This window comes from Pinus tabuliformis, chromosome 5_1 (genome assembly GCF_031772625.1).
Source record: "Pinus tabuliformis cultivar Carrire ecotype Pingquan chromosome 5_1, CPIR1, whole genome shotgun sequence".
Taxonomy (NCBI): Eukaryota; Viridiplantae; Streptophyta; class Pinopsida; order Pinales; family Pinaceae; genus Pinus; species Pinus tabuliformis.
The window spans coordinates 217,882,336-217,897,014 of NC_142305.1; the positions used below are offsets into that span (position 1 = coordinate 217,882,336).

Consider the following 14,679-nt stretch of genomic DNA (forward strand, 5'->3'; position numbering starts at 1 on the left):
CTTAAATGTCTCTAATTCTTAATTTTTATTAATATTTAATTCTTAATTTTTATTAATATTTAATGATTATATTAAATATTATAAAGCAAACATAAAATAATTAAACTTTTTTCTTAACTTATAATATAAATTAAATTTGGTAAAACTCAATTAATATTATAAATTTCACATAATTTTGTTATTATTTTTCTTTAATTTTTTAATTTAAAAAGTAATAATAATAAAAAATCGACTAATCTTAATTAAATCTTGTTGAATGGTAAAAATTTAATCATATATATATATATATATATATATATATATATATATATATATATATTAACAAGAACGGGTAATGGATATATTGCCAAAGGTGGAGCAAGCTCCCATTACAATCGACTATAACTTAAAGAAACTGAGCAATGAGAGTGATCTGGGAACATAGTCCCTTCTCCATTGATTATATTCAAAATTTCTTTGAGATCTTTAGTTATTATTGAGTACTGTCTTACGTATTGGCCCTCTAGAAAAGAAAATTTACATAGCATTGGTCGTTCTGCTAGTTATTCCTTCTGCTTACTGTTCCTTCTGCTTGTCGCGTCGTCTGCTTGTTGTACCTTCTGCTTGCTATTCCTTCTGCTTGTTGTTCCTTCTAATCATTGTTCCTTCTGCTTGTTGTTCCTTCTGATTGTTGTTCCTTCTGCTTGTTGTTCCTTCTTTTGTTTGTTGTTCCTTCGCATGTTGTTCCTTCGGATGTTGTTCCTTCTACTATTATTCCTTTTGTTTGTTGTTCCTTCGGGTTGCTATTCCTTCGGATGTTGTTCCTTCGACTGTTGTTTCCTTTGTTGTTGTTCCTTCTGCTGTACCTTCTGCTTGCTATTCCTTATGCTTGTTGTTCCTTCTAATCATTGTTCCTTCTGCTTGTTGTTCCTTATGATTGTTGTTCCTTCTGCTTGTTGTTCCTTCTTTTGTTTGTTGTTCATTCGCATGTTGTTCCTTCGGATGTTGTTCCTTCTACTATTGTTCCTTTTGTTTGTTGTTCCTTCGGGTTGTTGTTCCTTCGGATGTTGTTCCATTGACTGTTGTTTCCTTTGTTGTTGTTCCTTTTGTAGTTGTTCCTTAAGCTTGTTGTTCCTTCGGATGTTGTTCCTTCTGTTGTTGTTCCTTCGGCTTGTTGTTCCTTTTGTAGATGTTCCTTCTGCTGTTGTTCCTTCTGCATGCTATTCCTTTTGCTTGTTGTTCCTTTCCCTGTTGTTCCTTCTGTTGTTGTTCCCTATGCTTGTTGTTCCTTATGCTTGCAGTTCCTTCTGCTAGTTGTTCCTTCCACTGTTGTTCCTTCTGTATATGTTCCTTGTGCTTGCCATTCATTCTGATTTTTACTTGGCGTTCTTGAATGTGACTTGCTAAATTCCTAAAACACCTCTCACTTTGAATATTGGGGCCAATGAGCATCTGTCAACTGTAGGATGGTTAAGGCAAGGGATGAGTGGAGAAAGGTCCTCCATTAAGGCTGAGATTTCCTTGGGACAGCAGACAACCTTTGTTTGCCAACGAATCTACTTGCTTATTTAATTCCTGCAGAACGTGGTATGAGTCGACTGCGACAAATTCTTTCAAAAAGTTACGAATTCACTGCAAGGTTTTGTTTAAAGCAGGGTTATGAAAATGATCTTCAAAGTTTAAGAGATTAATCAGAAGCTTTGAGTCTCTGAATATTTGAATTGTTTTATGTCCTAGCTCCTTCACATTCTGGCATGCTTTTAAGAGACTGTAACTCTCTGCTTGATTGTTCGAACATATGCCTAAACCCCAACTGAAGCTAGTTTTATTCGATCTATCCGGGGAGAGAATCAATCCTCCAGCACCTGCAATTCCTGGGTTCCCCTTGGATGCTCCATCGAAGAAGATAGTGGCTTTTGAGGTCCACTGCCACCACTTGAGAAAGTCACCTTCAGTGAGACACAATCACCAGGTTGGAGCACTCATCGGTTTGCTGACTGTATCTTTCTTGTCACCTAATGCGTAGAATCCTATCCACTTAGAAGCTTTTAGTGGTAGAGGGGAGGTAAAGACTGTTTTATCTACTATTTCCAACATGATGGATTTAACTTTGGTAGCCACTTCCACTGATTTCGGGAGCCTATTGTTGAAAGCACAATCATTTCTAGCCAACCATACTTTCCACTAAAGGCATTTTGGAATAGCTTGCTAGATTTTTTTTCCAGACTACGATTTTAGGTTTTTTATCTGGGTTTTGATCTGCCCAGGAGGTGAAGAGGGCAACGACTGATATCTGGGGGGGGGGGGACACTAAGTCTGTGGAGGACCATCTTCCAGACTGCTTGTGTGAAATCACAATCAACCATTAAGTGGTCAGAGGTTTTGATAGCAGAATTGCATAGGCTACATCTAAAGGGGTCATGGAATTCTCTTTCGGTCAGATTTTCTCCTATTAGAGCCTTTTTGTGCATGAGTAACCAAGTGAAAAAATTCACCTTTGGTAGACTGAAGGGGGACCAAATGGATTTCCAATGCTTGAGTGTTAGCAAAGGGGCATGTATGGCTTGTAAAGAGGAGAATCCTTGAGCTATTGTATATATTCCGGATCTTCCCCACCCCCATTTGTCTTTGGATGAGCGATGGACAGGGGCAAGACTAGAGAGTGCTACACGGAACAAGTTTTTTTTGGGATTCCAGGTGTTCGGGAACCCCTGGAAAAGTCCATCCTGCCCAGTTCCCTTTGTTGTCCCAGGAACAAATGTATGCTCGCCGAAGGAGACCTTTGTTCACTAGCCAGATCTGTATATCGTTGCAGGAGTTTAGGGTGGCTAAAGGGGCATTCCCTTGTATAGTATCCTCCCACAATAATGTTCTTTGTCCATTGCCCGGAATTCTGTATAGATGTTGTTGTACATGGTCGATGCTTCTTCTAACTAAATTCCATATTGTTGTTCCTGTTGGAGTAGATGTTGTTGTGAGGTTTCTCAATGAGCTTCCCTTTAGGTATTTCTTCCAGAGGATCTTACTGACACGATGATTTTTGTTGAATTGAGGCTTCTGTGATCCATATCAATTTATGAGAGATTCTTCAGCGTAAATCACATAGAATATCATTTGTCGACGCGTTTCGAACCAACTAGTGTGGTTCATCGTCAGGACAAGTTGAAGAAACAGATCCAGCTTAGCATGTTAAATAGTCTGAGCAGAGTCTCCAACAGCTAATTCGACCAACGGCTAATTTTGACTTTGGGACCAGGGTCAAATATTAATATTATTATTACTATTATTTATTATTATTATTATTATTATTATTATTATTATTATTATTATTCATTTTTAATAAATAAAATAAATCTAATTGGTGTTAATGGTTAGTTAAAAAATTAATTAATTAATTAATTTAATAATTAATAATTATAAAGATTATAATAATAGGATGTTAATAAAAGTTAGTTAGAATTAATAAAAATATAAGAACGAGGTAACTTAAAAAATAAAAATAAATGGAACGAGGTAATAAAAATAAAAATACATAAATAAATATTAATGTATGTAAATTAAAGAAGCTGGTTATAAAAGGTACTAAAATAAATAAACAAAATAATAAAATAAAATAGTTAATTAATAAAAAATAACCATAAATTTAAAAAAATAAAAATAAAAATAAATAAATAATAATAATAATAAGTAACAAGAAAATATTATCAAGTTAAAAAAGTTAATTAAAATAAATAAATAAAAAAAAAAAAAAAAATCATAATCCTTCAATTAGGAAGAGAGGGCTGGGATCCAGCAGCTGCTTATCTTCCATCCATCCTCTCTATTGAGATTGTTCGGTCTTTTCTCAATTTCAAGGGCTTCCCTAAATTTTTAGTGATGGAATTGCGAAACCCTAGCGATAACACTCGCCTCCTCTATGCAGACATGATGATTGGTACTCTCTGCATGCTCAGCTAAAGCGGAAGACTTGGTTCTCCTATGCCTGAGGTCAGCTGCATGCTCACTAGTCCTTTGACTAATGGAGCGACCAGTCTCACCAATATAGGGTGCCCCACAGGAACAAGGAATAATATAAACCCCTTTCATGTCCTTAGGGTCGATAGGATCCTTCACAAATCTGAGGGATTTACGGATGGTGTTGAGGGGTCTAAAGGTCGAGGGGACATTATGCCTCTTAAGAATCCTAGCAATATTATCCGTGGTCCCCTGTACATAAGGAAGATGGACACCTCGGACCCGCTCTTTCGGTTCTCTTTTAGCCAATGAATTTTTGGTAGCTTTGAGGAAAGCTTTCCGACCCAGGTATTTGCTGTAACCATTCTCAACAAAAACATCAAGGAGGTGGGATTTCTCTTTCTCAAAGCTTTTTTCATCAGAGATCCTAAGGGCCCGAGCAGCTAGGTTGTTAAGAACACCCAACTTCTGGGCTGGGAAATGGTGGGAATTGGCATGAAGATACTCCTCCGTATGTGTTTTCTTTTGAAACACTTGGTGGGAGAGGGAACCATCACTATTCTTAGAAATAAGAATATCAAGGAACGGGAGGCAACCATTGACTTCCTGTTCTTTGGTGAACTTAATGGCTGACGATTGGAAGTTGAGATGATCAAAGAAGAGATCCAATTCCTCTTGGCCATGAGACCAGATCACATTAATGTCATCTACATATATCTTCCAAAGCTTTGGTAGGAAGAGATAATGATATTAATAACAATAATAATAATAGTAATAATTATATTAATAATGAGTTGGATGGTTCTACATATGGTAACTTTAGGGGTAGAATAAATTGTAATATAAATAATAAGGTTATTAATTTGTCCAGTTTTTCTTTCCCCCTGCTGTGTTTAATGTTTTAAGTAAGGGGTTAAATTTTGCCTTAGCCCCTAAGAAGATTCCCGTGGAGGATATTATTTGTGACATAGAGTTCGGGATTAAGGGTTTACCTGATAATATTAAAAACACTATCAGGCAGGATTGTGCAGTAATCTTGAGGAAGGCAAATCCCCCTAAGAGCAACCTTAGCAAGGAGGAATTGGTAGCTCTTAGATCCTTAAACCAGAACAATGATATCATTGTTCTGAAAGCCGACAAAGGTGGGGCTGCTGTCATTCTCAACAAAGTCGATTACCGCAGTAAGATGTTGGATCATCTTCATAACAGTGGAAGCTATAAAAAGCTTCCCAAAAACCCTTTAAAGAAGATTTCTAAGAATGTGGCGCTTGCCATTAAATCCTGTAAATCTTTGTGTGACTTGCACCATAAGCCCATTGAGAGCAGTCCCATGACTCCTAGGATTTATGGACTTCCTAAGATCCACAAAGAAGGAGCTCCCCTTAGGCCCATTGTCAACACCATTGGTGGGCCTACCTATCTTCTTGCTAAGTTCCTTGCCTTCAAGCTTAAGCCCTTAGTTGGCCGTACAGAGTCCTTCGTCAAAGACTCTGCTTCCTTTATTAAGGAGCTCAAGGACGTTAAGCTTGACCCCGAGGACATCCTTGTTATTTTTGATGTTGTTTCCCTGTACACCTGCATCCCTATAAATGAGGCTATGGAGGTGGTCAACCGCCTAACTGATCTTGATACTACTCGTTTAGTGGAGATCTGCCTAACCTCCACCTTCTTTAGTTTTGAAGGAGAGTTCTTCGAGCAAACCTGTGGTGTTGCCATGGGCTCCCCCCTTTCCCCTGTGGTTGCTAATCTTTTTATGGAAGATTTTGAATCCAAGGCCCTTAGCTCGGCACGCTTCCTGCCAAAGCTTTGGAAGAGATATGTAGATGACACTAATGTCATCTGGTCTCATGGCCAAGAGGAATTGGATCTCTTCTTTGATCATCTCAACTGTCAATCGTCAGCCATTAAGTTCACCAAAGAACAGGAAGTCAATGGTTACCTCCCGTTCCTTGATGTTCTTATTTCTAAGAATAGTGATGGTTCCCTCTCCCACCAAGTGTTTCGAAAGAAAACACATACGAAGCAGTACCTTCATGCCAATTCCCACCATTTCCCGGCCCAGAAGTTGGGTGTTCTTAACACCCTAGCTGCTCGGGCCCTTAGGATCTCTGATGAGAAAAGCTTTGAGAAAGAGAAATCCCACCTCCTTGATGTTTTTGTTGAGAATGGTTACAGCAAATACCTGGGTCGGAAAGCTTTCCTCAAAGCTGCCAAAAATTCATTGGCTAAAAGAGAACCGAAAGAGCGGGTCCCAGGTGTCCATCTTCCTTATGTACAGGGGACCACGGATAAGATTGCTAGGATTCTTAAGAGGCATAATGTCCCCTCGACCTTTAGACCCCTCAACACCATCCGTAAATCCCTTAGAACTGTGAAGGATCCTATCGACCCTAAGGACATGAAAGGGGTTTATATTATTCCTTGTTCCTGTGGGGCACCCTATATTGGTGAGACTGGTCACTCCATTAGTCAAAGGATTAGTGAGCATGCAGCTGACCAAAGGCATAGGAGAACCAAGTCTTCCGCTTTAGCTGAGCATGCAGAGAGTACCAATCATCATGTCTGCATAGAGGAGGCGAGTGTTATCGCTAGGGTTTCGCAATTCCATCACCGAAAATTTAGGGAAGCCCTTGAAATTGAGAAAAGACCGAACAATCTCAATAGAGAGGACGGATGGAAGATAAGCAGCTGCTGGATCCCAGCCCTCTCTTCCTAATTGAAGGATTATGATTTTTTTTTTTTTTTAATTAACTTTTTTAACTTGATAATATTTTCTTGTTACTTATTATTATTATTATTATTATTATTATTTATTTATTTATTTATTTATTTTTATTTTTATTTTTTAAATTTATGGTTATTTTTTATTAATTAACTAATTTATTTTATTATTTTATTTATTTATTTTAGTACCTTTTATAACCAGCTTCTTTAATTTACATACATTAATATTTATTTATTTATTTATGTATTTTTATTTTTATTACCTCGTTCCATTTATTTTTATTTTTTAAGTTACCTCGTTCCTATATTTTTATTAATTCTAACTAACTTTTATTAACATCCTATTATTATAATCTTTATAATTATTAATTATTAAATTAATTAATTAATTAATTTTTTAACTAACCATTAACACCAATTAGATTTATTTTATTTATTAAAAATGAATAATAATAATAATAATAATAATAAATAAATAATAGTAATAATAATATTAATATTTGACCCTGGTCCCAAAGTCAAAATTAGCTGTTGGTCGAATTAGCTGTTGGAGACTCTGCTCAGACTATTTAACATGCTAAGTTGGATCTGTTTCTTCAACTTGTCCTGACGATGAACCACACTAGTTGGTTCGAAACGCGTCGACAAATGATATTCTATGTGATTTACGCTGAAGGATGATTTTTATCTGCATACAGTTGCCATATGATTTTTCCACCAAGAGCCAGATTTGCCAGGCCTGGATCTCGTATGTGTAACCCGCCTTGCTGGAGTGGTCTTTTTAGGATATCCCAACTTACCAGATGTAACTTGCTCTAATTGCCCTTGCCTCCATTCCAAAGAAAGTCCCAGAGGAGCTTGGAGATCTGTTCCGTGATAGTCTTGGGTGCTAGCAGGAGGGATGACTAGAATATGGGGAGGGCGAAGAGGACTACCTTTATCAAAACCATCTTCCCAGCCTTTGTAAGCCATTTGCCTCCCCAGTAAGCTATCTTAGCTTTTATCTTGTTTATTACTTCCGTCCAGAGGGAGGGAGGGCTTTGTCCCAGGGTTAAGGGAAGGCCTAGGTATTTGATCTTTTCCCATTTGTCATACCCAGGGAAACCCAATGGGCAAACTATTCAAAGGATAGTTTGATGATCTACATTCCAGTCGTAGACAACGCTTTTTCTTTTGTTAATCAAGGCTCCTGAGATTGAGCAGTAGTGATGAAGAATTTCTTTGATAGCTTTTGCTATCTTAATCGAGGCGCCTCCCAAAAGAAGAGAATCATCCGCAAAAATGGCATGATTTATTGGGTCAACTCCTCTTGCTGCCTTGATGCCTGGGATAGAGCCTGATTTCATTTCCATTGTTAGCTTTCTAATTAGGGATTCTGCCAACAAGATATAAAGAAAGGTTGACAATGGGCACCCTTGGCAGAGCCCTCTTGAAGCTTGAAAAAAGTCAGCAGGTCTGCCATTGACCAGGGGCACTATCCAAGGTCTGTGAGTGCCGGATTTTATCAAATTGACAAACTCAGCGCTAAAACCGGAGGGAAGGATTTTATAAAGGAATGAAAGTTTAACCTGGTCAAAAGCATTTGCCATATCCAGCTTGATGAGCATGCCTTTTTCCTTTCGAATGTGGCTAGAGTGGAGGGCTTCTTGCACTTGGATCACATTGTCTATGAGGTGTCTTCCTTTGACAAAACCTCCCTGCAGAGGGGAGATTAAGTTCCCTAACAGAGGCTTGATTCTATTGGCTAAGAGTTTGGCAAGGACCTTGTAGGAGGCATTGCACAGAGAGATAGGCCAGAATCTATCAAGAGTCTCAGGGTTAACTTCTTTCAGGATTAGGGCAAGGAAGGTGGAGTTGGTGCACCCTCCCACTTTGGATTTCTTTTGAAAGGCTTTTACCATTCTGAGGAGATCGAGTTTTATTACATTCCAGCAAGCTCTGTAAAAATGAATGGTGAAGCCATCCGGCCCAGGGGCTTTATCTAGATCCAAAGACCATATGAATTCCACTATCTCTTTTTCTGTAAAAGGCTTCAATAACCCATCATTTAAATCTGTTGTGACAAGTGAGGGGATATTAGACAAAAAGTCAGTATCCAGGTCTTCATCGGAAGAACCATCCTCCTGGAACAGATGCTGAAAATGGGATGTGGCAGCCTGTTTTATTAGCGGTTGTCCTTTAATAACTTCCCCCTCACTGTTGGATATTTCTAAAATGTGATTCCTCAAGAGACGAGCTTTACATTGTTTGTGAAAGAAAGTTGTGTTTCTGTCTCCAGCTTGCAACCAGAGGCTGCGAGACTTAAGGTGCCAGTATTCCTCTTCCTTTCAAAAGGAAATAAAAGAGTTGAACTGGGCGTTCTATTCGAGGATAAACTTAGCTTTGGTGATTTCAATTCCTTCCATGCCTAACTAAATCTCGGCTAGAGTCTATACAGCCTTTTGTCTAGTTCTCGTTGGAGTGGATAGAGGTTTTTTTCCCAAGATTTTAGAGCAAACTTAGTGTACTTGAGCTTGTGCTCCCACACAAAATTGGGGGATCCTTCAACTGGTTGTGACCAAGCGAGAGTCACTGTGTCCATAAAGCCCTCTCTCGAGACCCATAGAGGGATGAATCTAAAGGGAATCGGTCCCAAGTCCTCCTCTTTTTCTATCAGCAGTGAGATGGGATTATGGTCAGATGTTATTTTGGGCAGGATTTTTGAAGAGATTAAATGCTTCCCCTCCATCAAAGTACTTTGAACTAGAAACCGGTCTAGACGAGCAACAATGTTGGCATTACCAACTCTATTTTTGGTCCAGGTATAATGACCTTTCTTGGGTTTGAGGTCAAGAAGGTCCCATGCGAGAATCAGAGACTCCACCGAGACATGGAAGGGATCTTTACCCCATACTCCACCTTTTTTCTCATTTGGATCTAGTGTGATGTTAAGGTCCCCTGCCAAAATGATGTTTGGGGGGAGTAGATTTCTAGGAAATCTGAGAGAGTATGCCAACAGTCCTTCTTTTCCAAGAAATTAACAAGAACATATAGATTGAAGAGAGCTAAAGAAATATTACTTGGGAGGTGTAGAAGATCTGTGTATATCCAATGTTGGGTTGCGAAGGAGCTCTTTAGCTGAAACATATCCTCCGACCATAAGGTTGCAAGGCCCCCTGAAGTACCTCGGGCACTGACCGCTTTTCCTGAGTTCTTTTTCCACTTGGTTCAACTTAACGATAGAAGAGCATCTTCTTCTATCTTTGTCTCTTGGAGCAGGAGGATATCTGAGGGTTCCATTCTTAATAAATCTTTTACTGCTTCCATTTCATAGGGCTCCCCAGGCCCCTGCAATTCCAAGAGACAATCTGCATTATTTACTGGGGAAGGAAGGAGTAGACACTCCCTTTGTGGGTTCGGTCCTTGTGTTTCTGCCTAGTGACATTTAAATTATGGACTGACTGCCCTACATCTTTAGTCGTTCCACCTCTTCTTCTCTGATCTCCTTGCGATACTTCCTTCCTACCTTTTTATTGGGTTGCTCGAAAGAATCATCTTCGGAAGAACCAAGACTGTCTATCAGCTTTTTCTTTTTAGTCATTTTTGCATATGAAGGTGGAGAAATGGCGCCTGCTGGAGGATCCTGATTTTCCTGTTGGGTTGCATCTACAGAAGGGATTTCTGTAGTGGCTTCTCCTACTTGTTCCTGAGGGCCTGAGTTTATTTCTGCGTCTGCTATCTGTTCCATATTCTATTGCACCTCTCCCTCTTCAAGTTCTGGTTGGTCATCTGGAGGGTTTAGTGCAACAAAACGATTTGAAGAGATGGTGGCATTTGCTGTGTCATGATCTTCGAGTAGGCTCTTCCCAATGGAGGGTCCTCCATTCTCTAGATTCCCTCCTTTCCTTTTTGCTTTGTTGGTCTGTTTTGATGTGCCTGGTTTCTGGGCCTGTGTCCACTAATCGCCCTTATCATTTTCTGTTTCTTCCTCAGCTTTCTTCTTGTAGTTTCGAGTGAAGTGACCATAGCCGTGACAGTTTCGTCACTTGAAGGGAAGATGTTCATAATCAAGTTCCTGAATGTGATACCAGCCAGCTATGGTAAGCTTAATAGCCTCAGGAAAACCTGTCTCCAGATTGAATTCAACACATATTCTGGCACACAAGTATTGTTCTCTCCTTTCAGCCCTATCAATGTATCTTCCTAGTTTGTTCCCAATTGTTTCCATGGATTCTGAGTTCCAACAATGAAGTGGTAGGTGGGGTAATCTTACCCAGACAGGAACGGCTGAAGGAGTATCCTGGGTAGGATCAAAGTCTGGCATCCATTTATTCAGATAGAGCCCTTGGGGGCCCATGAAATATGGACCGTTTTGGAAGATAAGATCTCTATCTTCTGTTGATTCAAAGACAAACACATAATATCCTCTGCCTACCAGATGACTTCGGATTCCTTCAGAGACAAGGGGCCTTCAGTTTCTCTGGACCCATCCATCAATGGCTTTGGGAGAGGGCCAGAGGCTCGTAAATTACCCAATAAGCCCGCGTTTTGCTAGATTCAGTGCAGTTCGGCATCGGTGTTCCGCGGTAGTTCTACAGAGTGGATGGATTCAGATTTCTTAACAAACTTCTACTGGTTCGGGGTTGCTTTCCTCTTGCCGCAGGAGGCTACCAGTCGTTTCAAGGTAGCGATCTCAGGAGGGAGGGGAGGCTAAGGGCCCCCTCCAACGTCCATGCTGGAGGACTCAGATTTTTACCAGATGAAGAGGCTAACCACGCAGAGCTTTCTCTACTCTCTTTCTAGTTGGCCTCAGCAGCAGGAGGCTGCCGAGGGAGGGTTTTGCAGAAGCAGCGGTGGCTAGGTCAAGGATGAGCGCGCTCCAAAGCTCTCTCACCTCAATATTCAATTTCACACCAACAACCAATCCTTGTTTTGAGAGCCCATCTACCACCAAGTTATGCTCCCTGTAGACATGTGAAAGGGATACTTTAAAGGGAGGAGGGTGCAACACTAGGACTTCCCGAGAGGTCACCCATCCCAGTACTACTCTAGCCCAAGCGCGCTTAACAAAGGAGTTTTGATGGGATCCGGTGCATTAATGCTGGTATGATCGCACCCAAATTTAATCATATTTTTAACTAAGGAACTTTTGTTAAATATAAATTTTACAACAATTTTTTTATTTAAATTTGTTTCAAAATGTCTTAATTCATGATTGGAGTAGACTTAATTCATGCTAAAATTATTATAGATTTCAATATAGTTAAAGTTTCATTAATTTGACAAATTCAAAAGAAAAAAACTTCTACATGTAATCTAAAATCTCAATTTGTTTTTACATAAATCTACTTGATATTTACTTAAGCAAAATGGTTAAAAGAAGAAATTATATCTACCTTCAATTCAAATGTAAATTCTATTTAATTTTATTTTTGAAATAAAAATATACAAAAAAAAATTAATAGTATTTAGGAAGTTTTATATGACACAACATAATTACATAAGCTTAACAGGAAATAGCATTGAGTCATTCCAGAGTTTGGCACTTGTATGGACTCCTGGAAGAATAATAATACACAATAATACACCGGGAAATGTAGTGTTTAAAGAAGAAATTCATAAAGTAATTTTTTATTTTTTTTTAATTTTTTTTTTACTAATTTTCAAACTACAAAATACTTTATCAAAAGAGACCAAAGTTGTAAAGATGATTTTTTTAAACAACGGTGTATGTATTCCCTAAAAGCGTTTGGAACATTAATACCTAATATAAGTGTGATTTAGTGTATCAACAATTGCTATTGATTCCAAATTGTTGAGCCTCCATGTAATCCAAGATACTTAGAAGCCTCGCATTCATCTTTCCATGAACCTAGAGGAAGATACTCACATTTGCCTTGAATTTGTATTCCTATAAACACTTAGACTTCCAAACTCGAGAAACACGGTTGCAACTATTGAAAGGAAAAGGGGAGCTCCTCAATTTCTTGAATAAGAAAGTCATATTTTTTTAAGAAAAATCAATCTATCCATTTATCATAATATTAAAATAACATTTATATTTAACATTTAAAAAAGAAATCAAACACACTAAATATGAATGAATTATCAACATTTGTTTCATTAAATAAAAATAATAACACTTTTTTTATTGCTTAAATAATTGTGAGCTATTGAATCCCTTCATAAGCTAAATATTGTACAAATGGTTAAATATATTTGCCTACACCCCCTCAATTTTATTTACACATAAAAAGTCTTTTTTAGATAGAATATAAAACAGATTTAACAAAACTTGTCCAAAACCAACTAACAAACTAATATATGATTAATCTTTTGAAAAAATGGAACCTTTTTATCATTCAAATATTCAATATAATTTTATTAAAACTATTAAATTCAAATAAAATTTTAAAGTACTTTCTTTTGTCAAATGAAAAATTTACAGTGTTTATTTACATAAATTTCTCATTTTTCTAATTATACTTTCTAAAAAAAACTTAATTCATATTAAAACAATTAAATCATTAACTAAAATTTATATATTTCTTATACATAATTTGTATTCACCCTTAAACTACTAAATAACCACACAACAATAAAAAATATTCAAAATAAAATAGAATCTAATCAAAATGTAATGAAACATAAAACACTCCAAAGCCAACCTTCCTACCATACCATCCTTGATAATAAAAACCACATTGTCCAATTCACGAAGAGTAATTAATACTAATAAAACCCACATTGTCAAATCCAACTCTTTAATTGAGGGATTCTTCCATTCTCATTCAAAATTCTTAACATGAAACAAATTTCATTCTCATTCAAAATTCTTAACATGAAACAAATTTGGTTCTATACTTCTATATATTTCTCATACCTAATGTTTATTTCCCCTTAAACTACTAAGTTAACCACACAACAATTAGAATCCTTCAAAATAAAATAGAATCTAAACAGAATGTAATGAAACCTAAAATCCTCCAATGCTAACCTCCCTACCATACCATTCTTGAGAATAAAAGCCACATTGTCCAATTCACGAAGTGTATCTATTAATAACAATAATAAAACAGACATTCTCAAATCCAAATCTTGTTGAGGGGTTCTTCTATTCTCATTTAAAATTCTTAACACAAAAATGTGTTTGGCTCCTTGCTTCTATACATTTCTCATAGCTAATGTTTACTTCCCTTAAATTGTGGAGTTAACCACACAACAATATTCAAAATAAAACAGAATCGAAACAAAATGTAATAAAACTTAAATCTCTTCAAAGGAACCATACCATTCTTTGGAATGAAGATTACATTGATCAATTGATAGAAGGGTAACTAATAATAATAAACCACATTAAATCACATTGCCAAATCCAAATCTATGTTAATAATTCTTCCATTCTCATTCAAAATTCCTAATACAAAACATATAATTTTTTCTGAAACTTAAAATGCTCCAAAGCTAACCTCCTTGCCATACCATTCTTGAGAATAAGGGCCACATTGTCCAATTCATTGAAGTGTATCTAAGCTAACCTCCTTGCCATACCATTCTTGAGAATAAGGGCCACATTGTCCAATTCATTGAAGTGTATCTAATATAATAAAATCCCATTGTCAAATAAAAATCTAATTAAGAGATTCTCCTATTCTCATTCAAAATCTTTAACACAAAAGGTATTTGGTTCTCTGCTCTATATACTTGGCATTCCTAATATTTATTTTCCCTTAAACTAAGTTAACACACAACAATTAAAAATCTTCAAAATAAAATAAAATCTAAATAAAAAAGAATGAAACTTTAAATCCTTCAAAGTTAACATTCTTACCATATACCATTCTTGAGAACAAAACTTACATTTTCCAATTTGTAAGTCTAACTAATAACAATAAAACCCATATTATCAAATTCAAATATCATTGAAAAATTTGCTAATTCTCATTCAAAATTCTTACACAAAAAAATATAATTGGGTGCTCTTCCTTTATATATTTCCTATACTTAATGTTTATTCCCCTTACACTATTGAGTTAACCACAT

At 37.0% G+C, this 14,679-nt stretch overlaps 1 pseudogene; it reads right to left on the reverse strand.

Moving 5' to 3' along the window:
- Positions 1-11,635: 11,635 nt before the first annotated feature.
- LOC149164181 (5S ribosomal RNA) lies at positions 11,636-11,754 on the reverse strand (annotated as a pseudogene).
- Positions 11,755-14,679: the final 2,925 nt, after the last annotated feature.